Source organism: Aquarana catesbeiana, linkage group LG04 (assembly GCF_042186555.1).
Source record: "Aquarana catesbeiana isolate 2022-GZ linkage group LG04, ASM4218655v1, whole genome shotgun sequence".
Taxonomy (NCBI): Eukaryota; Metazoa; Chordata; class Amphibia; order Anura; family Ranidae; genus Aquarana; species Aquarana catesbeiana.
Genome location: NC_133327.1, coordinates 37652549 through 37678927, shown reverse-complemented (window position 1 = coordinate 37678927; position 26379 = coordinate 37652549). Strand labels below are relative to the sequence as shown.

General features: G+C 44.8%; 16 non-coding genes across 16 annotated transcripts; all 16 read left to right on the top strand.

Moving 5' to 3' along the window:
* The first annotated feature begins 918 nt into the window (after nucleotides 1-918).
* TRNAQ-UUG (transfer RNA glutamine (anticodon UUG)) lies at nucleotides 919-990 on the top strand. Its single transcript has one exon. It is a non-coding gene; the product is annotated as a tRNA-Gln (tRNA).
* Nucleotides 991-2112: 1122 nt separating this feature from the next.
* Nucleotides 2113-2184, top strand: TRNAQ-UUG (transfer RNA glutamine (anticodon UUG)). Its single transcript has one exon. It is a non-coding gene; the product is annotated as a tRNA-Gln (tRNA).
* Nucleotides 2185-3299: 1115 nt separating this feature from the next.
* Nucleotides 3300-3371, top strand: TRNAQ-UUG (transfer RNA glutamine (anticodon UUG)). The gene has a single exon. It is a non-coding gene; the product is annotated as a tRNA-Gln (tRNA).
* Nucleotides 3372-4493: 1122 nt separating this feature from the next.
* Nucleotides 4494-4565, top strand: TRNAQ-UUG (transfer RNA glutamine (anticodon UUG)). Its single transcript has one exon. It is a non-coding gene; the product is annotated as a tRNA-Gln (tRNA).
* A 1122-nt stretch (nucleotides 4566-5687) lies between these two features.
* On the top strand, nucleotides 5688-5759 carry TRNAQ-UUG (transfer RNA glutamine (anticodon UUG)). Its single transcript has one exon. It is a non-coding gene; the product is annotated as a tRNA-Gln (tRNA).
* A 2029-nt stretch (nucleotides 5760-7788) lies between these two features.
* Nucleotides 7789-7860, top strand: TRNAQ-UUG (transfer RNA glutamine (anticodon UUG)). Its single transcript has one exon. It is a non-coding gene; the product is annotated as a tRNA-Gln (tRNA).
* Nucleotides 7861-8982: 1122 nt separating this feature from the next.
* Nucleotides 8983-9054, top strand: TRNAQ-UUG (transfer RNA glutamine (anticodon UUG)). The gene has a single exon. It is a non-coding gene; the product is annotated as a tRNA-Gln (tRNA).
* Nucleotides 9055-10176: 1122 nt separating this feature from the next.
* On the top strand, nucleotides 10177-10248 carry TRNAQ-UUG (transfer RNA glutamine (anticodon UUG)). The gene has a single exon. It is a non-coding gene; the product is annotated as a tRNA-Gln (tRNA).
* Nucleotides 10249-10929: 681 nt separating this feature from the next.
* TRNAQ-UUG (transfer RNA glutamine (anticodon UUG)) lies at nucleotides 10930-11001 on the top strand. Its single transcript has one exon. It is a non-coding gene; the product is annotated as a tRNA-Gln (tRNA).
* Nucleotides 11002-12118: 1117 nt separating this feature from the next.
* On the top strand, nucleotides 12119-12190 carry TRNAQ-UUG (transfer RNA glutamine (anticodon UUG)). The gene has a single exon. It is a non-coding gene; the product is annotated as a tRNA-Gln (tRNA).
* Nucleotides 12191-13138: 948 nt separating this feature from the next.
* TRNAQ-UUG (transfer RNA glutamine (anticodon UUG)) lies at nucleotides 13139-13210 on the top strand. Its single transcript has one exon. It is a non-coding gene; the product is annotated as a tRNA-Gln (tRNA).
* A 4457-nt stretch (nucleotides 13211-17667) lies between these two features.
* TRNAQ-UUG (transfer RNA glutamine (anticodon UUG)) lies at nucleotides 17668-17739 on the top strand. Its single transcript has one exon. It is a non-coding gene; the product is annotated as a tRNA-Gln (tRNA).
* Nucleotides 17740-18851: 1112 nt separating this feature from the next.
* Nucleotides 18852-18923, top strand: TRNAQ-UUG (transfer RNA glutamine (anticodon UUG)). Its single transcript has one exon. It is a non-coding gene; the product is annotated as a tRNA-Gln (tRNA).
* A 3294-nt stretch (nucleotides 18924-22217) lies between these two features.
* On the top strand, nucleotides 22218-22289 carry TRNAQ-UUG (transfer RNA glutamine (anticodon UUG)). The gene has a single exon. It is a non-coding gene; the product is annotated as a tRNA-Gln (tRNA).
* Nucleotides 22290-23411: 1122 nt separating this feature from the next.
* TRNAQ-UUG (transfer RNA glutamine (anticodon UUG)) lies at nucleotides 23412-23483 on the top strand. Its single transcript has one exon. It is a non-coding gene; the product is annotated as a tRNA-Gln (tRNA).
* Nucleotides 23484-24605: 1122 nt separating this feature from the next.
* On the top strand, nucleotides 24606-24677 carry TRNAQ-UUG (transfer RNA glutamine (anticodon UUG)). Its single transcript has one exon. It is a non-coding gene; the product is annotated as a tRNA-Gln (tRNA).
* Nucleotides 24678-26379: the final 1702 nt, after the last annotated feature.

Genomic DNA, 26379 nt, shown 5'->3' with positions numbered 1-26379 from the left:
GGTTGTGGATGTATTGAGCATGGTCAGCGTGACCTTTTTTGGAGGCTCAGCGTAGATTTCTTCTTGGAATATGAATTTGTGTCTTATGGCCACAAAGGCCAGTGATAGCAGAAGCTGCTAACTTGCTGTTTGTGGATGTAGTTTGCGTGGTCTGCCGATTGCCAAGGCAAAATGATGACGTAGAGAGCTGTATTTAAAGAGTATATCTGCAACCCTAAGTACTTTTACCAGGAGCAGGAGGGAGGGGCTAAGTTGTCCTCGTTGTTCAAATTTAGCAGTACATGACAATTAGGGAAATTCATCTTATGACCACCCCACCCAACACCATCTTTGTCAAAGTTTTCTGTCCAAAGACAAGTTTTCAAGTTCAGAGGACATGGATGCTTCAGAACACCTGTGGAATTTAACACTGGTATATCTATTTCTCCCAGTTTCTCCCATCTTCAAAGTTCTCAACAGGCCTCATCTCTACTCCTCCACAGTGATTGCCAGCATCCCATTTTGGCCCCAAAGACCTTGATTTCCTGTTCTCCAATTACTCACTCCTGAAACTCCAATTCTGCTTGCACCATCTCTGGACTTCCTCCATCATAAACAGTTCCTGCACTCTTGTTCTGCAAAGAATACATCTGTGGGCACGCAGTTTGAAAGGCATAGACCAGCGAGCCCAGTGTGCTCTTCTCAGATCATTTGTTCTCTCCTAAAGCCCACCACCAGCCTAACCTGCAGCAGATATATTAATTTTGCCTTGGAGAGGTCTTTTTGACCCTTTCTTTCCCCTTGGTATGCAACATGTTCTGGAGTTGGTCTCAGGGTAAGTTCTATTAAGATTCAAATTTAATAGGGTTAAAGGGGAAGGGGGCTTAACCTCCGGACATATGTATACAACAAAATGGAGAGCGTATGAGATTGCTCAAGGGTTCCATGGTGTAATGGTTAGCACTCTGGACTTTGAATTCAGCGATCCGAGTTCGAATCTCGGTGGGACCTACTTTGGAGGCGCAGTGTAGATTTCTTCTTGGAATATGAATTTGTGTCTTACGGTCACAAAGGCCAGTGATAGCAGAAGCTGCTGCTAATGTGGCTGGTTGTGGATATAGTGAGCGTGGCCAGTGTAGATTTCTTCTTAGAATATGAATTTGTGTCTTACGGCCACAAAGGCCAGTGATAGCAGAAAAGGCTGCTAACATGGCTGGTTGTGGATGTATTGAGCGTGGCCAGCGTGACCTTCTTTGGAGGCTCAGCGTAGATTTCTTCTTGGAATATGAATTTGTGTCTTATGGCCACAAAGGCCAGTGATAGCAGAAGCTGCTAACTTGCTGTTTGTGGATGTAGTTTGCGTGGTCTGCCGATTGCCAAGGCAAAATGATGACGCAGAGAGCTGTATTTAAAGAGTATATCTGCAACCCTAAGTACTTTTACCAGGAGCAGGAGGGAGGGGCTAAGTTGTCCTCGTTGCTCAAATTTAGCAGTACATGACAATTAGGGAAATTCATCTTATGACCACCCCACCCAACACCATCTTTGTCAAAGTTTTCTGTCCAAAGACAAGTTTTCAAGTTCAAAGGACATGGATGCTTCAGAACACCTGTGGAATTTAACACTGGTATATCTATTTCTCCCAGTTTCTCCCATCTTCAAAGTTCTCAACAGGCCTCATCTCTACTCCTCCACAGTGATTGCCAGCATCCCATTTTGGCCCCAAAGACCTTGATTTCCTGTTCTCCAATTACTCACTCCTGAAACTCCAATTCTGCTTGCACCATCTCTGGACTTCCTCCATCATAAACAGTTCCTGCACTCTTGTCCTGCAAAGAATACATCTGTGGGCACGCAGTTTGAAAGGCATAGACCAGCGAGCCCAGTGTGCTCTTCTCCTATTATTTGTTCTCTCCTAAAGCCCACCACCAGCCTAACCTGCAGCAGATATATTAATTTTGCCTTGGAGAGGTCTTTTTGACCCTTTCTTTCCCCTTGGTATGCAACATGTTCTGGAGTTGGTCTCAGGGTAAGTTCTATTAAGATTCAAATTTAATAGGGTTAAAGGGGAAGGGGGCTTAACCTCCGGACATATGTATACAACAAAATGGAGAGCATATGAGATTGCTCAAGGGTTCCATGGTGTAATGGTTAGCACTCTGGACTTTGAATCCAGCAATCCGAGTTCGAATCTCGGTGGGACCTACTTTGGAGGCACAGTGTAGATTTCTTCTTGAATTTGTGTCTTACGGTTACAAAGGCCAGTGATAGCAGAAGCTGCTGCTAACATAGCTGGTTGTGGATATAGTGAGCGTGGAGAGTGTAGATTTCTTCTTGGAATATGAATTTGTGTCTCACAGCCACAAAGGCCAGTGATAGCAGAAGTGGCTGCTAACATGGCTGGTTGTGGATGTATTGAGCGTGGTCAGCGTGACCTTCTTTGGAGGTTCAGCATAGATTTCTTCTTGGAATATGAATTTGTGTCTTATGGCCACAAAGGCCAGTGATAGCAGAAGCTGCTAACTTGCTGTTTGTGGATGTAGTTTGCGTGGTCAGCCGATTGCCAAGGCAAAATGATGACGCAGAGAGCTGTATTTAAAGAGTATATCTGCAACCCTAAGTACTTTTACCAGGAGCAGGAGGGAGGGGCTAAGTTCTCCTCGTTGCTCAAATTTAGCAGTACATGACAATTAGGGAAATTCATCTTATGACCACCCCACCCAACACCATCTTTGTCAAAGTTTTCTGTCCAAAGACAAGTTTTCAAGTTCAGAGGACATGGATGCTTTAGAACACCTGTGGAATTTAACACTGGTGTATCTATTTCTCCCAGTTTCTCCCATGTTCAAAGTTCTCAACAGGCCTCATCTCTACTCCTCCACAGTGATTGCCAGCATCCCATTTTGGCCCCAAAGACCTTGATTTCCTGTTCTCCCATTACTCACTCCTGAAACTCCAATTCTGCTTGCACCATCTCTGGACTTCCTCCATCATAAACAGTTCCTGCACTCTTGTCCTGAAAAGAATACATCTGTGGGCACGCAGTTTGAAAGGCATAGGCCAGCGAGCCCAGTGTGCTCTTCTCAGATCATTTGTTCTCTCCTAAAGCCCACCACCAGCCTAACCTGCAGCAGATACATTAATTTTGCCTTGGAGAGGTCTTTTTGACCCTTTCTTTCCCCTTGGTATGCAACATGTTCTGGAGTTGGTCTCAGGGTAAGTTCTATTAAGATTCAAATTTAATAGGGTTAAAGGGGAAGGGGGCTTAACCTCCGGACATATGTATACAACAAAATGGAGAGCGTATGGGATTGCTCAAGGGTTCCATGGTGTAATGGTTAGCACTCTGGACTTTGAATCCAGCGATCCGAGTTCGAATCTCGGTGGGACCTACTTTGGAGGCGCAGTGTAGATTTCTTCTTGGAATATGAATTTGTGTCTTACGGTCACAAAGGCCAGTGATAACAGAAGCTGCTGCTAACGTGGCTGGTTGTGGATATAGTGAGCGTGGCCAGTGTAGATTTCTTCTTAGAATATGAATTTGTGTCTCACAGCCACAAAGGCCAGTGATAGCAGAAGTGGCTGCTAACATGGCTGGTTGTGGATGTATTGAGCGTGGTCAGCGTGACCTTCTTTGGAGGCTCAGCATAGATTTCTTCTTGGAATATGAATTTGTGTCTTATGGCCACAAAGGCCAGTGATAGCAGAAGCTGCTAACTTGCTGTTTGTGGATGTAGTTTGCGTGGTCAGCCGATTGCCAAGGCAAAATGATGACGCAGAGAGCTGTATTTAAAGAGTATATCTGCAACCCTAAGTACTTTTACCAGGAGCAGGAGGGAGGGGCTAAGTTGTCCTCGTTGCTCAAATTTAGCAGTACATGACAATTAGGGAAATTCATCTTATGACCACCCCACCCAACACCATCTTTGTCAAAGTTTTCTGTCCAAAGACAAGTTTTCAAGTTCAGAGGACATGGATGCTTCAGAACACCTGTGGAATTTAACACTGGTGTATCTATTTCTCCCAGTTTCTCCCATGTTCAAAGTTCTCAACAGGCCTCATCTCTACTCCTCCACAGTGATTGCCAGCATCCCATTTTGGCCCCAAAGACCTTGATTTCCTGTTCTCCCATTACTCACTCCTGAAACTCCAATTCTGCTTGCACCATCTCTGGACTTCCTCCATCATAAACAGTTCCTGCACTCTTGTCCTGCAAAGAATACATCTGTGGGCACGCAGTTTGAAAGGCATAGGCCAGCGAGCCCAGTGTGCTCTTCTCAGATCATTTGTTCTCTCCTAAAGCCCACCACCAGCCTAACCTGCAGCAGATACATTAATTTTGCCTTGGAGAGGTCTTTTTGACCCTTTCTTTCCCCTTGGTATGCAACATGTTCTGGAGTTGGTCTCAGGGTAAGTTCTATTAAGATTCCAATTTAATAGGGTTAAAGGGGAAGGGGGCTTAACCTCCGGACATATGTATACAACAAAATGGAGAGCGTATGAGATTGCTCAAGGGTTCCATGGTGTAATGGTTAGCACTCTGGACTTTGAATCCAGCGATCCGAGTTCAAATCTCGGTGGGACCTACTTTGGAGGCGCAGTGTAGATTTCTTCTTGGAATATGAATTTGTGTCTTACGGTCACAAAGGCCAGTGATAGCAGAAGCTGCTGCTAACGTGGCTGGTTGTGGATATAGTGAGCGTGGCCAGTGTAGATTTCTTCTTGGAATATGAATTTGTGTCTCACAGCCACAAAGGCCAGTGATAGCAGAAGTGGCTGCTAACATGGCTGGTTGTGGATGTATTGAGCGTGGTCAGCATGACCTTCTTTGGAGGCTCAGCATAGATTTCTTCTTGGAATATGAATTTGTGTCTTATGGCCACAAAGGCCAGTGATAGCAGAAGCTGCTAACTTGCTGTTTGTGGATGTAGTTTGCGTGGTCAGCCGATTGCCAAGGCAAAATGATGACGCAGAGAGCTGTATTTAAAGAGTATATCTGCAACCCTAAGTACTTTTACCAGGAGCAGGAGGGAGGGGCTAAGTTCTCCTCGTTGCTCAAATTTAGCAGTACATGACAATTAGGGAAATTCATCTTATGACCACCCCACCCAACACCATCTTTGTCAAAGTTTTCTGTCCAAAGACAAGTTTTCAAGTTCAGAGGACATGGATGCTTCAGAACACCTGTGGAATTTAACACTGGTGTATCTATTTCTCCCAGTTTCTCCCATGTTCAAAGTTCTCAACAGGCCTCATCTCTACTCCTCCACAGTGATTGCCAGCATCCCATTTTGGCCCCAAAGACCTTGATTTTCTGTTCTCCAATTACTCACTCCTGAAACTCCAATTCTGCTTGCACCATCTCTGGACTTCCTCCATCATAAACAGTTCCTGCACTCTTGTCCTGCAAAGAATACATCTGTGGGCACGCAGTTTGAAAGGCATAGACCAGCGAGCCCAGTGTGCTCTTCTCAGATCATTTGTTCTCTCCTAAAGCCCACCACCAGCCTAACCTGCAGCAGATATATTAATTTTGCCTTGGAGAGGTCTTTTTGACCCTTTCTTTCCCCTTGGTATGCAACATGTTCTGGAGTTGGTCTCAGGGTAAGTTCTATTAAGATTCAAATTTAATAGGGTTAAAGGGGAAGGAGGCTTAACCTCTGGACATATGTATACAACAAAATGGAGAGCGTACGAGATTGCTCAAGGGTTCCATGGTGTAATGGTTAGCACTCTGGACTTTGAATCCAGCCATCTGAGTTCAAATCTCGGTGGGACCTACTTTGGAGGCGCAGTGTAGATTTCTTCTTGGAATATGAATTTGTGTCTTACTGTCACAAAGGCCAGTGATAGCAGAAGCTGCTGCTAATGTGGCTGGTTGTGGATATAGTGAGCGTGGCCAGTATAGATTTCTTCTTAGAATATGAATTTGTGTCTCACAGCCACAAAGGCCAGTGATAGCAGAAGTGGCTGCTAACATGGCTGGTTGTGGATGTATTGAGCATGGTCAGCGTGACCTTTTTTGGAGGCTCAGCGTAGATTTCTTCTTGGAATATGAATTTGTGTCTTATGGCCACAAAGGCCAGTGATAGCAGAAGCTGCTAACTTGCTGTTTGTGGATGTAGTTTGCGTGGTCTGCCGATTGCCAAGGCAAAATGATGACGCAGAGAGCTGTATTTAAAGAGTATATCTGCAACCCTAAGTACTTTTACCAGGAGCAGGAGGGAGGGGCTAAGTTGTCCTCGTTGTTCAAATTTAGCAGTACATGACAATTAGGGAAATTCATCTTATGACCACCCCACCCAACACCATCTTTGTCAAAGTTTTCTGTCCAAAGACAAGTTTTCAAGTTCAGAGGACATGGATGCTTCAGAACACCTGTGGAATTTAACACTGGTATATCTATTTCTCCCAGTTTCTCCCATCTTCAAAGTTCTCAACAGGCCTCATCTCTACTCCTCCACAGTGATTGCCAGCATCCCATTTTGGCCCCAAAGACCTTGATTTCCTGTTCTCCAATTACTCACTCCTGAAACTCCAATTCTGCTTGCACCATCTCTGGACTTCCTCCATCATAAACAGTTCCTGCACTCTTGTTCTGCAAAGAATACATCTGTGGGCACGCAGTTTGAAAGGCATAGACCAGCGAGCCCAGTGTGCTCTTCTCAGATCATTTGTTCTCTCCTAAAGCCCACCACCAGCCTAACCTGCAGCAGATATATTAATTTTGCCTTGGAGAGGTCTTTTTGACCCTTTCTTTCCCCTTGGTATGCAACATGTTCTGGAGTTGGTCTCAGGGTAAGTTCTATTAAGATTCAAATTTAATAGGGTTAAAGGGGAAGGGGGCTTAACCTCCGGACATATGTATACAACAAAATGGAGAGCGTATGAGATTGCTCAAGGGTTGAGCGTGGTCAGCGTGACCTTCTTTGGAGGCTCAGCATAGATTTCTTCTTGGAATATGAATTTGTGTCTTATGGCCACAAAGGCCAGTGATAGCAGAAGCTGCTAACTTGCTGTTTGTGGATGTAGTTTGCGTGGTCAGCCGATTGCCAAGGCAAAATGATGACGCAGAGAGCTGTATTTAAAGAGTATATCTGCAACCCTAAGTACTTTTACCAGGAGCAGGAGGGAGGGGCTAAGTTGTCCTCGTTGCTCAAATTTAGCAGTACATGACAATTAGGGAAATTCATCTTATGACCACCCCACCCAACACCATCTTTGTCAAAGTTTTCTGTCCAAAGACAAGTTTTCAAGTTCAGAGGACATGGATGCTTCAGAACACCTGTGGAATTTAACACTGGTGTATCTATTTCTCCCAGTTTCTCCCATGTTCAAAGTTCTCAACAGGCCTCATCTCTACTCCTCCACAGTGATTGCCAGCATCCCATTTTGGCCCCAAAGACCTTGATTTCCTGTTCTCCCATTACTCACTCCTGAAACTCCAATTCTGCTTGCACCATCTCTGGACTTCCTCCATCATAAACAGTTCCTGCACTCTTGTCCTGCAAAGAATACATCTGTGGGCACGCAGTTTGAAAGGCATAGGCCAGCGAGCCCAGTGTGCTCTTCTCAGATCATTTGTTCTCTCCTAAAGCCCACCACCAGCCTAACCTGCAGCAGATACATTAATTTTGCCTTGGAGAGGTCTTTTTGACCCTTTCTTTCCCCTTGGTATGCAACATGTTCTGGAGTTGGTCTCAGGGTAAGTTCTATTAAGATTCCAATTTAATAGGGTTAAAGGGGAAGGGGGCTTAACCTCCGGACATATGTATACAACAAAATGGAGAGCGTATGAGATTGCTCAAGGGTTCCATGGTGTAATGGTTAGCACTCTGGACTTTGAATCCAGCGATCCGAGTTCAAATCTCGGTGGGACCTACTTTGGAGGCGCAGTGTAGATTTCTTCTTGGAATATGAATTTGTGTCTTACGGTCACAAAGGCCAGTGATAGCAGAAGCTGCTGCTAACGTGGCTGGTTGTGGATATAGTGAGCGTGGCCAGTGTAGATTTCTTCTTGGAATATGAATTTGTGTCTCACAGCCACAAAGGCCAGTGATAGCAGAAGTGGCTGCTAACATGGCTGGTTGTGGATGTATTGAGCGTGGTCAGCATGACCTTCTTTGGAGGCTCAGCATAGATTTCTTCTTGGAATATGAATTTGTGTCTTATGGCCACAAAGGCCAGTGATAGCAGAAGCTGCTAACTTGCTGTTTGTGGATGTAGTTTGCGTGGTCAGCCGATTGCCAAGGCAAAATGATGACGCAGAGAGCTGTATTTAAAGAGTATATCTGCAACCCTAAGTACTTTTACCAGGAGCAGGAGGGAGGGGCTAAGTTCTCCTCGTTGCTCAAATTTAGCAGTACATGACAATTAGGGAAATTCATCTTATGACCACCCCACCCAACACCATCTTTGTCAAAGTTTTCTGTCCAAAGACAAGTTTTCAAGTTCAGAGGACATGGATGCTTCAGAACACCTGTGGAATTTAACACTGGTGTATCTATTTCTCCCAGTTTCTCCCATGTTCAAAGTTCTCAACAGGCCTCATCTCTACTCCTCCACAGTGATTGCCAGCATCCCATTTTGGCCCCAAAGACCTTGATTTTCTGTTCTCCAATTACTCACTCCTGAAACTCCAATTCTGCTTGCACCATCTCTGGACTTCCTCCATCATAAACAGTTCCTGCACTCTTGTCCTGCAAAGAATACATCTGTGGGCACGCAGTTTGAAAGGCATAGACCAGCGAGCCCAGTGTGCTCTTCTCAGATCATTTGTTCTCTCCTAAAGCCCACCACCAGCCTAACCTGCAGCAGATATATTAATTTTGCCTTGGAGAGGTCTTTTTGACCTTTTCTTTCCCCTTGGTATGCAACATGTTCTGGAGTTGGTCTCAGGGTAAGTTCTATTAAGATTCAAATTTAATAGGGTTAAAGGGGAAGGAGGCTTAACCTCTGGACATATGTATACAACAAAATGGAGAGCGTACGAGATTGCTCAAGGGTTCCATGGTGTAATGGTTAGCACTCTGGACTTTGAATCCAGCCATCTGAGTTCAAATCTCGGTGGGACCTACTTTGGAGGCGCAGTGTAGATTTCTTCTTGGAATATGAATTTGTGTCTTACTGTCACAAAGGCCAGTGATAGCAGAAGCTGCTGCTAATGTGGCTGGTTGTGGATATAGTGAGCGTGGCCAGTATAGATTTCTTCTTAGAATATGAATTTGTGTCTCACAGCCACAAAGGCCAGTGATAGCAGAAGTGGCTGCTAACATGGCTGGTTGTGGATGTATTGAGCATGGTCAGCGTGACCTTTTTTGGAGGCTCAGCGTAGATTTCTTCTTGGAATATGAATTTGTGTCTTATGGCCACAAAGGCCAGTGATAGCAGAAGCTGCTAACTTGCTGTTTGTGGATGTAGTTTGCGTGGTCTGCCGATTGCCAAGGCAAAATGATGACGCAGAGAGCTGTATTTAAAGAGTATATCTGCAACCCTAAGTACTTTTACCAGGAGCAGGAGGGAGGGGCTAAGTTGTCCTCGTTGTTCAAATTTAGCAGTACATGACAATTAGGGAAATTCATCTTATGACCACCCCACCCAACACCATCTTTGTCAAAGTTTTCTGTCCAAAGACAAGTTTTCAAGTTCAGAGGACATGGATGCTTCAGAACACCTGTGGAATTTAACACTGGTATATCTATTTCTCCCAGTTTCTCCCATCTTCAAAGTTCTCAACAGGCCTCATCTCTACTCCTCCACAGTGATTGCCAGCATCCCATTTTGGCCCCAAAGACCTTGATTTCCTGTTCTCCAATTACTCACTCCTGAAACTCCAATTCTGCTTGCACCATCTCTGGACTTCCTCCATCATAAACAGTTCCTGCACTCTTGTTCTGCAAAGAATACATCTGTGGGCACGCAGTTTGAAAGGCATAGACCAGCGAGCCCAGTGTGCTCTTCTCAGATCATTTGTTCTCTCCTAAAGCCCACCACCAGCCTAACCTGCAGCAGATATATTAATTTTGCCTTGGAGAGGTCTTTTTGACCCTTTCTTTCCCCTTGGTATGCAACATGTTCTGGAGTTGGTCTCAGGGTAAGTTCTATTAAGATTCAAATTTAATAGGGTTAAAGGGGAAGGGGGCTTAACCTCCGGACATATGTATACAACAAAATGGAGAGCGTATGAGATTGCTCAAGGGTTCCATGGTGTAATGGTTAGCACTCTGGACTTTGAATTCAGCGATCCGAGTTCGAATCTCGGTGGGACCTACTTTGGAGGCGCAGTGTAGATTTCTTCTTGGAATATGAATTTGTGTCTTACGGTCACAAAGGCCAGTGATAGCAGAAGCTGCTGCTAATGTGGCTGGTTGTGGATATAGTGAGCGTGGCCAGTGTAGATTTCTTCTTAGAATATGAATTTGTGTCTTACGGCCACAAAGGCCAGTGATAGCAGAAAAGGCTGCTAACATGGCTGGTTGTGGATGTATTGAGCGTGGCCAGCGTGACCTTCTTTGGAGGCTCAGCGTAGATTTCTTCTTGGAATATGAATTTGTGTCTTATGGCCACAAAGGCCAGTGATAGCAGAAGCTGTTAACGTGGCTGTTTGTGGATGTAGTTTGCGTGGTCAGCCGATTGCCAAGGCAAAATGATGACACAGAGAGCTGTATTTAATGAGTATATCTGCAACCCTAAGTACTTTTACCAGGAGCGAGGAGCTAAGTTTTCCTCGTTGCTCAAATTTAGCAGTACATGACAATTAGGGAAATTCATGTTATGACCACCCCACTCAACACCATCTTTGTCAAAGTTTTCTGTCAAAAGACAAGTTTTTGGAGTTGGTCTCAGGGTAAGTTCTATTAAGATTCAAATTTAATAGGGTTAAAGGGGAAGGGGGCTTAACCTCCGGAAATATGTATACAACAAAATGGAGAGCATATGAGCTTGCTCAAGGGTTCCATGGTGTAATGGTTAGCACTCTGGACTTTGAATCCAGCGCTCCGAGTTTGAATCTCGGTGGGACCTGCTTTGGAGGATCAGTGTAGATTTCTTCTTAGAATATGAATTTGTGTCTTACGGCCACAAAGGCCAGTGATAACAGAAGCTGCTGCTAACGTGGCTGGTTGTGGATATCGTGAGCGTGGCCAGTGTAGATTTCTTCTTGGAATATGAATTTGTGTCTTACGGCCACAAAGGCCAGTGATAGCAGAAAAGGCTGCTAACATGGCTGGTTGTGGATGTATTGAGCGTGGCCAGCATGACCTTCTTTGGAGGCTCAGCGTAGATTTCTTCTTGGAATATGAATTTGTGTCTTATGGCCACAAAGGCCATTGATAGCAGAAGCTGTTAACGTGGCTGTTTGTGGATGTAGTTTGCGTGGTCAGCCAATTGCCAAGGCAAAATGATGACACAGAGAGCTGTATTTAAAGAGTATATCTGCAACCCTAAGTACTTTTACCAGGAGCGAGTAGCTAAGTTGTCCTCGTTGCTCAAATTTAGCAGTACATGACAATTAGGGAAATTCATCTGATGACCACCCCACCCAACACCATCTTTGTCAAAGTTTTCTGTCCAAAGACAAGTTTTCAAGTTCAGAGGACATGGATGCTTCAGAACACCTGTGGAATTTAACACTGGTGTATCTATTTCTCCCAGTTTCTCCCATCTTCAAAGTTCTCAACAGGCCTCATCTCTACTCCTCCACAGTGATTGCCAGCATCCCATTTTGGCCCCAAAGACCTTGATTTTCTGTTCTCCCAATACTCACTCCTGAAACTCCAATTCTGCTTGCACCATCTCTGGACTTCCTCCATCATAAACAGTTCCTGCACTCTTGTCCTGCAAAGAATACATCTGTGGGCACGCAGTTTGAAAGGTATAGGCCAGCGAGCCCAGTGTGCTCTTCTCAGATCATTTGTTCTCTCCTAAAGCCCACCACCAGCCTAACCTGCAGCAGATACATTAATTTTGCCTTGGAGAGGTCTTTTTGACCCTTTCTTTCTCCTTGGTATGCAACATGTTCTGGAGTTGGTCTCAGGGTAAGTTCTATTAAGATTCAAATTTAATAGTGTTAAAGGGGAAGGGGGCTTAACCTTCGGACATATGTATACAACAAAATGGAGAGCGTATGAGATTGCTCAAGGGTTCCATGGTGTAATGGTTAGCACTCTGGACTTTGAATCCAGCGATCCGAGTTCGAATCTCGGTGGGACCTACTTTGGAGGCGCAGTGTAGATTTCTTCTTGGAATATGAATTTGTGTCTTACGGTCACAAAGGCCAGTGATAGCAGAAGCTGCTGCTAACGTGGCTGGTTGTGGATATAGTGAGCGTGGCCAGTGTAGATTTTTCTTGGAATATGAATTTGTGTCTCACAGCCACAAAGGCCAGTGATAGCAGAAGTGGCTGCTAACATGGATGGTTGTGGATGTATTGAGCGTGGTCAGCGTGACCTTCTTTGGAGGCTCAGCGTAGATTTCTTCTTGGAATATGAATTTGTGTCTTATGGCCACAAAGGCCAGTGATAGCAGAAGCTGCTAACTTGCTGTTTGTGGATGTAGTTTGCGTGGTCTGCCGATTGCCAAAGTTTTCTGTCCAAAGACAAGTTTTCAAGTTCAGAGGACATGGATGCTTCAGAACACCTGTGGAATTTAACACTGGTGTATCTATTTCTCCCAGTTTCTCCCATCTTCAAAGTTCTCAACAGGCCTCATCTCTACTCCTCCACAGTGATTGCCAGCATCCCATTTTGGCTCCAAAGACCTTGATTTCCTGTTCTCCCATTACTCACTCCTGAAACTCCAATTCTGCTTGCACCATCTCTGGACTTCCTCCATCATAAACAGTTCCTGCACTCTTGTCCTGCAAAGAATACATCTGTGGGCACGCAGTTTGAAAGGCATAGGCCAGCGAGCCCAGTGTGCTCTTCTCAGATCATTTGTTCTCTCCTAAAGCCCACCACCAGCCTAACCTGCAGCAGATACATTAATTTGCCTTGGAGAGGTCTTTTTGACCCTTTCTTTCCCCTTGGTATGCAACATGTTCTGGAGTTGGTCTCAGGGTAAGTTCTATTAAGATTCTAATTTAATAGGGTTAAAGGGGAAGGGGGCTTAACCTCCGGACATATGTATGCAACAAAATGGAGAGCGTATGAGATTGCTCAAGGGTTCCATGGTGTAATGGTTAGCACTCTGGACTTTGAATCCAGCGATCCGAGTTCGAATCTCGGTGGGACCTACTTTGGAGGCGCAGTGTAGATTTCTTCTTGGAATATGAATTTGTGTCTTACGGTCACAAAGGCCAGTGATAGCAGAAGCTGCTGCTAACGTGGCTGGTTGTGGATATAGTGAGCGTGGCCAGTGTAGATTTCTTCTTGGAATATGAATTTGTGTCTCACAGCCACAAAGGCCAGTGATAGCAGAAGTGGCTGCTAACATGGCTGGTTGTGGATGTATTGAGCATGGTCAGCGTGACCTTCTTTGGAGGCTCAGCGTAGATTTCTTCTTGGAATATGAATTTCACATCCCACATTGTATTTTCTGCTTCCCTTCCTCTTCATCTTTATCCCTTTTGATTCCTTCCCCTCTTCCTTTTCTTCCCTCCTCCCTCCCCCTTTTCCCCCACCCCCCTTTCCCTTCCCCCCCCCCTCTTTTTCTTTTCCCCCCTCTTCCTCCCTCCCTTCTTCTATCCTTTCCTTGGCTCCATTTCCTTCTCACATACCACCTTTTCTTTTTTAATTGATTTCTTGCTTTCACTCACCGTCTCTCACTTATTTTACACTATTACACTTTCCCACCAAATTCTTTGGTTACTTCCTCACCATTCCTATGCATTACTTTCACCCTATTTGTGCACCATGCATTCATCCCATCACTTTTTACACTTACACTCTTTTATTATCTTTTCCCTACCTATCACTGGCCCCTTTTGGCAACTTAACATACCCTACCAATTGACAAATATATTTATCCATACCATCCTCGTCATCTTTGCAGCTCCCCCGGGTCGCCGTGGGAGATTACTCTTGGTGGAGGAGCCCTGCGCTTGGGGTCTGTTGGGACATGGGTAAGCAGATTTGTCCCTTCCCCCAGCATTTCTTATTATATGGTTTAACCTTGATGCTGTAACACAGTTTTATCATTATTTCTATATATTTTTTTTTTCCGTTAAATCTTATTGTACTTTTTCCCAATTGTTAGGTTTAGACTGTTTAGTCAGAATTTACCATCTTCAGATCCCCTCCTGACGAAGCGGTTATGTCCGCGAAACTAGTCGAGGAATTCGATATCTGAGATGATCTGTCTTACTGTAAAATCATGACCCCAATGTTCTTGATTTTTATTTATTTTTTACTTCGCTGTAATGTATTACCATGAATTGTCTTGTGCATCAATAAAATCGATTATACTTTTTTATATTATTGGTATATTCTTTATATTGTTATGTGTACCGTACCGCAATAGTCCAATACGCCCCTACTTTCTTGGTCGCCTGACTGGGGATCAGGCTCCCAATCTTGCTAATTATTGATTCCTGGATGATGGTACATGTATTTTTGTTTACCTCAGTACTTTACCATAGAGGCCATACATTTATCTGTATACATTGGGTGGATAACACACCCGGCACTTATGTCGAGTGGGAGTGATTGGTGAGCTATTGGAGTGGATATGGCTAATGGTTTGCCCCCCACTTCTCTGGCCCCAATTACCCCACCCTTCATTTTTAATCCACCCCCATCGACTATATGTCCTTTTGGGGGGGCCTCTCTCAGTATATATTATTACCTGCGTTATATCACTATCTTTTTACAATTATCCCTGATGCAATCCTCCATGACAGACACCCATAAGGTTGGCTAGACACCAATTATTGGCTACCCGCCCCATCTTTCCACATGGTTTACCCAATCATGTGGTTGTTGTCTTGGCCCTCCGTTACTTATATACATTGTATTATGTAGTTAGGTTTAAATGGGTCTATGCCATGTTGGTGACCGCATCAGTGCCTTAGGGTATTTAACTAATCCCTAATTTACCCCTTTTTGTCTTATTATGTAATTTATTACTATATTCTTATTCATTTCATTATGCCTTTATTATTTGTTTTTATCAACTATTTACAAGTGTTGTTTTACTGGGACTTTCTGCTTCCCCTCTATGTTCCCAAGCTGGAAGCCGGTGCGCGGCCCTCCCCCTGTGCTTCTCTGCGGCGACCCGGTGAGATCCCTGGCGGAGGGGTTGGTTTCTGACACAGGGCCGCCCCCCCCCCCGCTTGCACCTGTCCTGGTAGGGACTCCGTCCCCGGCCGCTTAAGGGTAGGTGCGCATGCACGTGCGCGCGATTTTCTCGCACGCGCGCGTTGTGTGGGACCTCTGACCTTGTGACGCCACGCGTTGGCGTCCGTCCGGCGTGTGGTTAGCGCCACTTGGTTGGGAGCTACATATAGCAGGCTCTGCCTGTTAGATGACGATCGGTTCCTGGTCCCGGGGTTCGTGCACTATCGTCAGCTCATCGTAAGTAAGAGGGGTTTGCTTATCTTAATTTTTTACCTAGTCCCGTACCCCTGGGCAACTGCATTGGTTCTACCCTAACCTTGCCTTTTCCCCTCTAGATACTCCAGGCAGGGGCGAATACGCTGCATCATGCCTCCGCCCGCTACCTGCTATGTATACTACCTCTTTTCTGGCCCAGCACGTTATCGGCTTGTTTTAGGGTGCTTTTCCTGGCACCTCCATATGGCTATATTAGCACCAGGTATTATTGCCCCAATTATTTCACATCCCACATTGTATTTTCTGCTTCCCTTCCTCTTCATCTTTATCCCTTTTGATTCCTTCCCCTCTTCCTTTTCTTCCCTCCTCCCCCCCTTTTCCCCCACCCCCCTTTCCCTTTTCCCCCCCTCTTTTTCTTTTCCCCCCTCTTCCTCCCTCCCTTCTTCTATCCTTTCCTTGGCTCCATTTCCTTCTCACATACCACCTTTTCTTTTTAATTGATTTCTTGCTTTCACTCACCGTCTCTCACTTATTTTACACTATTACACTTTCCCACCAAATTCTTTGGTTACTTCCTCACCATTCCTATGCATTACTTTCACCCTATTTGTGCACCATGCATTCATCCCATCACTTTTTACACTTACACTCTTTTATTATCTTTTAGCTACCTATCACTGGCCCCTTTTGGCAACTTAACATACCCTACCAATTGACAAATATATTTATCCATACCATCCTCGTCATCTTTGCAGCTCCCCCGGGTCGCCGTGGGAGATTACTCTTGGTGGAGGAGCCCTGCCCTTGGGGTCTGTTGGGACATGGGTAAGCAGATTTGTCCCTTCCCCCAGCATTTCTTATTATATGGTTTAACCTTGATGCTGTAACACAGTTTTATCATTATTTCTATATTTTTTTTTTCCGTTAAATCTTATTGTACTTTTTCCCAATTGTTAGGTTTAGACTGTTTAGTCAGAATTTACCATCTTCAGATCCCCTCCTGACGAAGCGGTTATGTCCGCGAAACTAGTCGAGGAATTCGATATCTGAGATGATCTGTCTTACTGTAAAATCATGACCCCAATGTTCTTGATTTTTATTTATTTTTTACTTCGCTGTAATGTATTACCATGAATTGTCTTGTGCATCAATAAAATCGATTATACTTTTTTATATTATTGGTATATTCTTTATATTGTTATGTGTACCGTACCGCAATAGTCCAATACGCCCCTACTTTCTTGGTCGCCTGACTGGGGATCAGGCTCCCAATCTTGCTAATTATTGATTCCTGGATGATGGTACATGTATTTTTGTTTACCTCAGTACTTTACCATAGAGGCCATACATTTATCAATATGAATTTGTGTCTTATGGCCACAAAGACCAGTGATAGCAGAAGCTGCTAACTTGTTGTTTGTGGATGTAGTTTGCGTGGTCTGCCGATTGCCAAGGCAAAAAGATGACGCAGAGAGCTGTATTTAAAGAGTATATCTGCAACCCTAAATACTTTTACCAGGAGCAAGGAGCTAAGTTGTCCTTGTTGCTCAAATTTAGCAGTACATGACAATTAGGGAAATTCATCTTATGACCACCCCACCCAACACCATCTTTGTCAAAGTTTTCTGTCCAAAGACAAGTTTTCAAGTTCAGAGGACATGGATGCTTCAGAACACCTGTGGAATTTAACACTGGTGTATCTATTTCTCCCAGTTTCTCCCATCTTCAAAGTTCTCAACAGGCCTCATCTCTGCTCCTCCACAGTGATTTCTAGCATCCCATTTTGGCCCCAAAGACTTTGATTTTCTGTTCTCCAATTACTCACTCCTGAAACTCCAATTCTGCTTGCACCATCTCTGGACCTCCTCCATCATAAACAGTTCCTGCACTCTTGTCCTGCAAAGAATACATCTGTGGGCACGCAGTTTGAAAGGCATAGGCCAGCGAGCCCAGTGTGCTCTTCACAGATCATTTGTTCTCTCCTAAAGCCCACCACCAGCCTAACCTGCAGCAGATACATTAATTTTGCCTTGGAGAGGTCTTTTTGACCCTTTCTTTCCCCTTGGTATGCAACATGTTCTGGAGTTGGTCTCAGGGTAAGTTCTATTAAGATTCAAATTTAATACGGTTAAAGGGGAAGAGGGCTTAACCTCCGGACATATGTATACAACAAAATGGAGAGAGAATGAGATTGCTCAAGGGTTCCATGGTGTAATGGTTAGCACTCTGGACTTTGAATCCAGCGATCCGAGTTCAAATCTCGGTGGGACCTACTTTGGAGGCGCAGTGTAGATTTCTTCTTGGAATATGAATTTGTGTCTTACGGTCACAAAGGCCAGTGATGGCAGAAGCTGCTGCTAACGTGGCTGGTTGTGGATATAGTGAGCGTGGCCAGTGTAGATTTCTTCTTGGAATATGAATTTGTGTCTCACAGCCACAAAGGCCAGTGATAGCAGAAGTGGCTGCTAACATGGCTGGTTGTGGATGTATTGAGCGTGGTCAGCGTGACCTTCTTTGGAGGCTCAGCGTAGATTTCTTCTTGGAATATGAATTTGTGTCTTATGGCCACAAAGGCCAGTGATAGCAGAAGCTGCTAACTTGCTGTTTGTGGATGTAGTTTGCGTGGTCAGCCGATTGCCAAGGCAAAATGATGACGCAGAGAGCTGTATTTAAAGAGTATATCTGCAACCCTAAGTACTTTTACCAGGAGCAGGAGGGAGGGGCTAAGTTGTCCTCGTTGCTCAAATTTAGCAGTACATGACAATTAGGGAAATTCAGCTTATGACCACCCCACCCAACACCATCTTTGTCAAAGTTTTCTGTCCAAAGACAAGTTTTCAAGTTCAGAGGACATGGATGTTTCAGAACACCTGTGGAATTTAACACTGGTGTATCTATTTCTCCCAGTTTCTCCCATCTTCAAAGTTCTCATCTCTACTCCTCCATAGTGATTGCCAGCATCCCATTTTGGCCCCAAAGACCTTGATTTCCTGTTCTCCCATTACTCACTCCTGAAACTCCAATTCTGCTTGCACCATCTCTGGACTTCCTCCATCATAAACAGTTCCTGCACTCTTGTCCTGCAAAGAATACATCTGTGGGCACGCAGTTTGAAAGGCATAGGCCAGCGGGCCCAGTGTGCTCTTCTCAGATCATTTGTTCTCTCCTAAAGCCCACCACCAGCCTAACCTGCAGCAGATACATTAATTTTGCCTTGGAGAGGTCTTTTTGACCCTTTCTTTCCCCTTGGTATGCAACATGTTCTGGAGTTGGTCTCAGGGTAAGTTCTATTAAGATTCAAATTTAATAGGGTTAAAGGGGAAGGGGGCTTAACCTCCGAACATATGTATACAACAAAATGGAGAGGGTATGAGGTTGCTCAAGGGTTCCAAGGTGTAATGGTTAGCACTCTGGACTTTGAATCCAGCGATCCGAGTTCGAATCTCGGTGGGACCTACTTTGGAGGCGCAGTGTAGATTTCTTCTTGGAATATGAATTTGTGTCTTACGGTCACAAAGGCCAGTGATAGCAGAAGCTGCTGCTAACGTGGCTGGTTGTGGATATAGTGAGCGTGGCCAGTGTAGATTTCTTCTTAGAATATGAATTTGTGTCTCACAGCCACAAAGGCCAGTGATAGCAGAAGTGGCTGCTAACATGGCTGGTTGTGGATGTATTGAGCGTGGTCAGCGTGACCTTCTTTGGAGGCTCAGCGTAGATTTCTTCTTGGAATATGAATTTGTGTCTTATGGCCACAAAGGCCAGTGATAGCAGAAGCTGCTAACTTGCTGTTTGTGGATGTAGTTTGCGTGGTCAGCTGATTGCCAAGGCAAAATGATGACGCAGAGAGCTGTATTTAAAGAGTATATCTACAACCCTAAGTACTTTTACCAGGAGCAGGAGGGAGGGGCTAAGTTGTCCTCGTTGCTCAAATTTAGCAGTACATGACAATTAGGGAAATTCATCTTATGACCACCCCACCCAACACCATCTTTGTCAAAGTTTTCTGTCCAAAGACAAGTTTTCAAGTTCAGAGGACATGGATGCTTCAGAACACCTGTGGAATTTAACACTGGTGTATCTATTTCTCCCAGTTTCTCCCATCTTCAAAGTTCTCAACAGGCCTCATCTCTACTCCTCCATAGTGATTGCCAGCATCCCATTTTGGCCCCAAAGACCTTGATTTCCTGTTCTCCCATTACTCACTCCTGAAACTCCAATTCTGCTTGCACCATCTCTGGACTTCCTCCATCATAAACAGTTCCTGCACTCTTGTCCTGCAAAGAATACATCTGTGGGCACGCAGTTTGAAAGGCATAGGCCAGCGAGCCCAGTGTGCTCTTCTCAGATCATTTGTTCTCTCCTAAAGCCCACCACCAGCCTAACCTGCAGCAGATACAGTAATTTTGCCTTGGAGAGGTCTTTTTGACCCTTTCTTTCCCCTTGGTATGCAACATGTTCTGGAGTTGGTCTCAGGGTAAGTTCTATTAAGATTCAAATTTAATAGGGTTAAAGGGGAAGGGGGCTTAACCTCCGGACATATGTATACAACAAAATGGAGAGCATATGAGATTGCTCAAGGGTTCCATGGTGTAATGGTTAGCCCTCTGGACTTTGAATCCAGCCATCTGAGTTCGAATCTCGGTGGGACCTACTTTGAAGGCGCAGTGTAGATTTCTTCTTGGAATATGAATTTGTGTCTTACGGTCACAAAGGCCAGTGATAGCAGAAGTGTCTGCTAACATGGCTGGTTGTGGATGTATTGAGCGTGGTCAGCGTGACCTTCTTTGGAGGCTCAGCGTAGATTTCTTCTTGGAATATGAATTTGTGTCTTATGGCCACAAAGGCCAGTGATAGCAGAAGCTGTTAACTTGCTGTTTGTGGATGTAGTTTGCGTGGTCAGCTGATTGCCAAGGCAAAATGATGACGCAGAGAGCTGTATTTAAAGAGTATATCTACAACCCTAAGTACTTTTACCAGGAGCAGGAGGGAGGGGCTAAGTTGTCCTCGTTGCTCAAATTTAGCAGTACATGACAATTAGGGAAATTCATCTTATGACCACCCCACCCAACACCATCTTTGTCAAAGTTTTCTGTCCAAAGACAAGTTTTCAAGTTCAGAGGACATGGATGCTTCAGAACACCTGTGGAATTTAACACTGGTGTATCTATTTCTCCCAGTTTCTCCCATCTTCAAAGTTCTCAACAGGCCTCATCTCTACTCCTCCATAGTGATTGCCAGCATCCCATTTTGGCCCCAAAGACCTTGATTTCCTGTTCTCCCATTACTCACTCCTGAAACTCCAATTCTGCTTGCACCATCTCTGGACTTCCTCCATCATAAACAGTTCCTGCACTCTTGTCCTGCAAAGAATACATCTGTGGGCACGCAGTTTGAAAGGCATAGGCCAGCGAGCCCAGTGTGCTCTTCTCAGATCATTTGTTCTCTCCTAAAGCCCACCACCAGCCTAACCTGCAGCAGATACAGTAATTTTGCCTTGGAGAGGTCTTTTTGACCCTTTCTTTCCCCTTGGTATGCAACATGTTCTGGAGTTGGTCTCAGGGTAAGTTCTATTAAGATTCAAATTTAATAGGGTTAAAGGGGAAGGGGGCTTAACCTCCGGACATATGTATACAACAAAATGGAGAGCATATGAGATTGCTCAAGGGTTCCATGGTGTAATGGTTAGCCCTCTGGACTTTGAATCCAGCCATCTGAGTTCGAATCTCGGTGGGACCTACTTTGAAGGCGCAGTGTAGATTTCTTCTTGGAATATGAATTTGTGTCTTACGGTCACAAAGGCCAGTGATAGCAGAAGTGTCTGCTAACATGGCTGGTTGTGGATGTATTGAGCGTGGTCAGCGTGACCTTCTTTGGAGGCTCAGCGTAGATTTCTTCTTGGAATATGAATTTGTGTCTTATGGCCACAAAGGCCAGTGATAGCAGAAGCTGTTAACTTGCTGTTTGTGGATGTAGTTTGCGTGGTCTGCCGATTGCCAAGGCAAAATGATGACACAGAGAGCTGTATTTCAAGAGTATATCTGCAACCCTAAGTACTTTTACCAGGAGCAGGAGGGAGGGGCTAAGTTGTCCTCGTTGCTCAAATTTAGCAGTACATGACAATTAGGGAAATTCATCTTATGACCACCCCACCCAACACCATCTTTGTCAAAGTTTTCTGTCCAAAGACAAGTTTTCAAGTTCAGAGGACATGGATGCTTCAGAACACCTGTGGAATTTAACACTGGTGTATCTATTTCTTCCAGTTTCTCCCATCTTCAAAGTTCTCAACAGGCCCCATCTCTACTCCTCCACGGTGATTGCCAGCATCCCATTTTGGCCCCAAAGACCTTGATTTCCTGTTCTCCAATTACTCACTCCTGAAACTCCAATTCTGCTTGCACCATCTCTGGACCTCCTCCATCATAAACAGTTCCTGCACTCTTGTCCTGCAAAGAATACATCTGTGGGCACGCAGTTTGAAAGGCATAGGCCAGCGAGCCCAGTGTGCTCTTCACAGATCATTTGTTCTCTCCTAAAGCCCACCACTAGCCTAACCTGCAGCAGATACATTAATTTTGCCTTGGAGAGCTCTTTTTGACCCTTTCTTTCCCCTTGGTATGCAACATGTTCTGGAGTTGGTCTCAGGGTAAGTTCTATTAAGATTCAAATTTAATAGGGTTAAAGGGGAAGGGGGCTTAACCTCCGGACATATGTATACAACAAAATGGAGAGCGTAAGAGATTGCTCAAGGGTTCCATGGTGTAATGGTTAGCCTTCTGGACTTTGAATCCAGCGATCTGAGTTCGAATCTCGGTGGGACCTACGTTGAAGGCGCAGTGTAGATTTCTTCTTGGAATATGAATTTGTGTCTTACGGTCACAAAGGCCAGTGATAGCAGAAGCTGCTGCTAACGTGGCTGGTTGTGGATATAGTGAGCGTGGCCAGTGTAGATTTCTTCTTGGAATATGAATTTGTGTCTCACAGCCACAAAGGCCAGTGATAGCAGAAGTGCCTGCTAACATGGCTGGTTGTGGATGTATTGAGCGTGGTCAGCGTGACCTTCTTTGGAGGCTCAGCGTAGATTTCTTCTTGGAATATGAATTTGTGTCTTATGGCCACAAAGGCCAGTGATAGCAGAAGCTGCTAACTTGCTGTTTGTGGATGTAGTTTGCGTGGTCAGCCGATTGCCAAGGCAAAATGATGACGCAGAGAGCTGTATTTAAAGAATATATCTGCAACCCTAAGTACTTTTACCAGGAGCAGGAGGGAGGGGCTAAGTTGTCCTCGTTGCTCAAATTTAGCAGTACATGACAATTAGGAAAATTCATCTTATGACCACCCCACTCAACACCATCTTTGTCAAAGTTTTCTGTCCAAAGACAAGTTTTCAAGTTCAGAGGACATGGATGCTTCAGAACACCTGTGGAATTTAACACTGGTGTATCTATTTCTCCCAGTTTCTCCCATCTTCAAAGTTCTGAACAGGCCTCATCTCTACTCCTCCACAGTGATTGCCAGCATCCCATTTTGGCCCCAAAGACCTTGATTTCCTGTTCTCCAATTACTCACTCCTGAAACTCCAATTCTGCTTGCACCATCTCTGGACTTCCTCCATCATAAACAGTTCCTGCACTCTTGTCCTGCAGAGAATACATCTGTGGGCACGCAGTTTGAAAGGCATAGGCCAGCGAGCCCAGTGTGCTCTTCTCAGATCATTTGTTCTCTCCTAAAGCCCACCACCAGCCTAACCTGCAGCAGATACATTAATTTTGCCTTGGAGAGGTCTTTTTGACCCTTTCTTTCCCCTTGGTATGCAACATGTTCTGGAGTTCGTCTCAGGGTAAGTTCTATTAAGATTCAAATTTAATAGGGTTAAAGGGGAAGGGGGCTTAACCTCCGGACATATGTATGCAACAAAATGGAGAGCGTATGAGATTGCTCAAGGGTTCCATGGTGTAATGGTTAGCACTCTGGACTTTGAATCCAGTGATCCGAGTTCGAATCTCGGTGGGACCTACTTTGGAGGCGCAGTGTAGATTTCTTCTTGGAATATGAATTTGTGTCTTACGGTCACAAAGGCCAGTGATAGCAGAAGCTGCTGCTAACGTGGCTGGTTGTGGATATAGTGAGCGTGGCCAGTGTAGATTTCTTCTTAGAATGTGAATTTGTGTCTCACGGCCACAAAGGCCAGTGATAGCAGAAGTGGCTGCTAACATGGCTGGTTGTGGATGTATTGAGCGTGGTCAGCGTGACCTTCTTTGGAGGCTCAGCGTAGATTTCTTCTTGGAATATGAATTTGTGTCTTATGGCCACAAAGGCCAGTGATAGCAGAAGCTGCTAACTTGCTGTTTGTGGATGTAGTTTGCGTGGTCAGCCGATTGCCAAGGCAAAATGATGACGCAGAGAGCTGTATTTAAAGAATATATCTGCAACCCTAAGTACTTTTACCAGGAGCAGGAGGGAGGGGCTAAGTTGTCCTCGTTGCTCAAATTTAGCAGTACATGACAATTAGGGAAATTCATCTTATGACCACCCCACTCAACACCATCTTTGTCAAAGTTTTCTGTCCAAAGACAAGTTTTCAAGTTCAGAGGACATGGATGCTTCAGAACACCTGTGGAATTTAACACTGGTGTATCTATTTCTCCCAGTTTCTCCCATCTTCAAAGTTCTGAACAGGCCTCATCTCTACTCCTCCACAGTGATTGCCAGCATCCCATTTTGGCCCCAAAGACCTTGATTTCCTGTTCTCCAATTACTCACTCCTGAAACTCCAATTCTGCTTGCACCATCTCTGGACTTCCTCCATCATAAACAGTTCCTGCACTCATGTCCTGCAGAGAATACATCTGTGGGCACGCAGTTTGAAAGGCATAGGCCAACGAGCCCAGTGTGCTCTTCTCAGATCATTTGTTCTCTCCTAAAGCCCACCACCAGCCTAACCTGCAGCAGATACATTAATTTTGCCTTGGAGAGGTCTTTTTGACCCTTTCTTTCCCCTTGGTATGCAACATGTTCTGGAGTTCGTCTCAGGGTAAGTTCTATTAAGATTCAAATTTAATAGGGTTAAAGGGGAAGGGGGCTTAACCTCCGGACATATGTATGCAACAAAATGGAGAGCGTATGAGATTGCTCAAGGGTTCCATGGTGTAATGGTTAGCACTCTGGACTTTGAATCCAGCGATCCGAGTTCGAATCTCGGTGGGACCTACTTTGGAGGCGCAGTGTAGATTTCTTCTTGGAATATGAATTTGTGTCTTACGGTCACAAAGGCCAGTGATAGCAGAAGCTGCTGCTAACGTGGCTGGTTGTGGATATAGTGAGCGTGGCCAGTGTAGATTTCTTCTTGGAATATGAATTTGTGTCTTACGGCCACAAAGGCCAGTGATAGCAGAAAAGGCTGCTAACATGGCTGGTTGTGGATGTATTGAGCGTGGTCAGCGTGACCTTCTTTGGAGGCTCAGCGTAGATTTCTTCTTGGAATATGAATTTGTGTCTTATGGCCACAAAGGCCAGTGATAGCAGAAGCTGCTAACTTGCTGTTTGTGGATGTAGTTTGCGTGGTCAGCCGATTGCCAAGGCAAAATGATGACGCAGAGAGCTGTATTTAAAGAGTATATCTGCAACCCTAAGTACTTTTACCAGGAGCAGGAGGGAGGGGCTAAGTTCTCCTCGTTGCTCAAATTTAGCAGTACATGACAATTAGGGAAATTCATCTTATGACCACCCCACCCAACACCATCTTTGTCAAAGTTTTCTGTCCAAAGACAAGTTTTCAAGTTCAGAGAACATGGATGCTTCAGAACACCTGTGGAATTTAACACTGGTGTATCTATTTCTCCCAGTTTCTCCCATGTTCAAAGTTCTCAACAGGCCTCATCTCTACTCCTCCACAGTGATTGCCAGCATCCCATTTTGGCCCCAAAGACCTTGATTTCCTGTTCTCCCATTACTCACTCCTGAAACTCCAATTCTGCTTGCACCATCTCTGGACTTCCTCCATCATAAACAGTTCCTGCACTCTTGTCCTGCAAAGAATACATCTGTGGGCACGCAGTTTGAAAGGCATAGGCCAGCGAGCCCAGTGTGCTCTTCTCAGATCATTTGTTCTCTCCTAAAGCCCACCACCAGCCTAACCTGCAGCAGATACATTAATTTTGCCTTGGAGAGGTCTTTTTGACCCTTTCTTTCCCCTTGGTATGCAACATGTTCTGGAGTTGGTCTCAGGGTAAGTTCTATTAAGATTCAAATTTAATAGGGTTAAAGGGGAAGGGGGCTTAACCTCCGGACATATGTATACAACAAAATGGAGAGTGTATAAGATGGCTCAAGGGTTCCATGGTGTAATGGTTAGCACTCTGGACTTTAAATCCAGCGATCCGAGTTCGAATCTCGGTGGGACCTACTTTTGAGGCGCAGTGTAGATTTCTTCTTGGAATATGAATTTGTGTCTTACGGTCACAAAGGCCAGTGATAGCAGAAGCTGCTGCTAACGTGGCTGGTTGTGGATATAGTGAGCGTGGCCAGTGTAGATTTCTTCTTGGAATATGAATTTGTGTCTTACGGCCACAAAGGCCAGTGATAGCAGAAAAGGCTGCTAACATGGCTGGTTGTGGATGTATTGAGCGTGGTCAGCGTGACCTTCTTTGGAGGCTCAGCGTAGATTTCTTCTTGGAATATGAATTTGTGTCTTATGGCCACAAAGGCCAGTGATAGCAGAAGCTGCTAACTTGCTGTTTGTGGATGTAGTTTGCGTGGTCAGCCGATTGCCAAGGCAAAATGATGACGCAGAGAGCTGTATTTAAAGAGTATATCTGCAACCCTAAGTACTTTTACCAGGAGCAGGAGGGAGGGGCTAAGTTCTCCTCGTTGCTCAAATTTAGCAGTACATGACAATTAGGGAAATTCATCT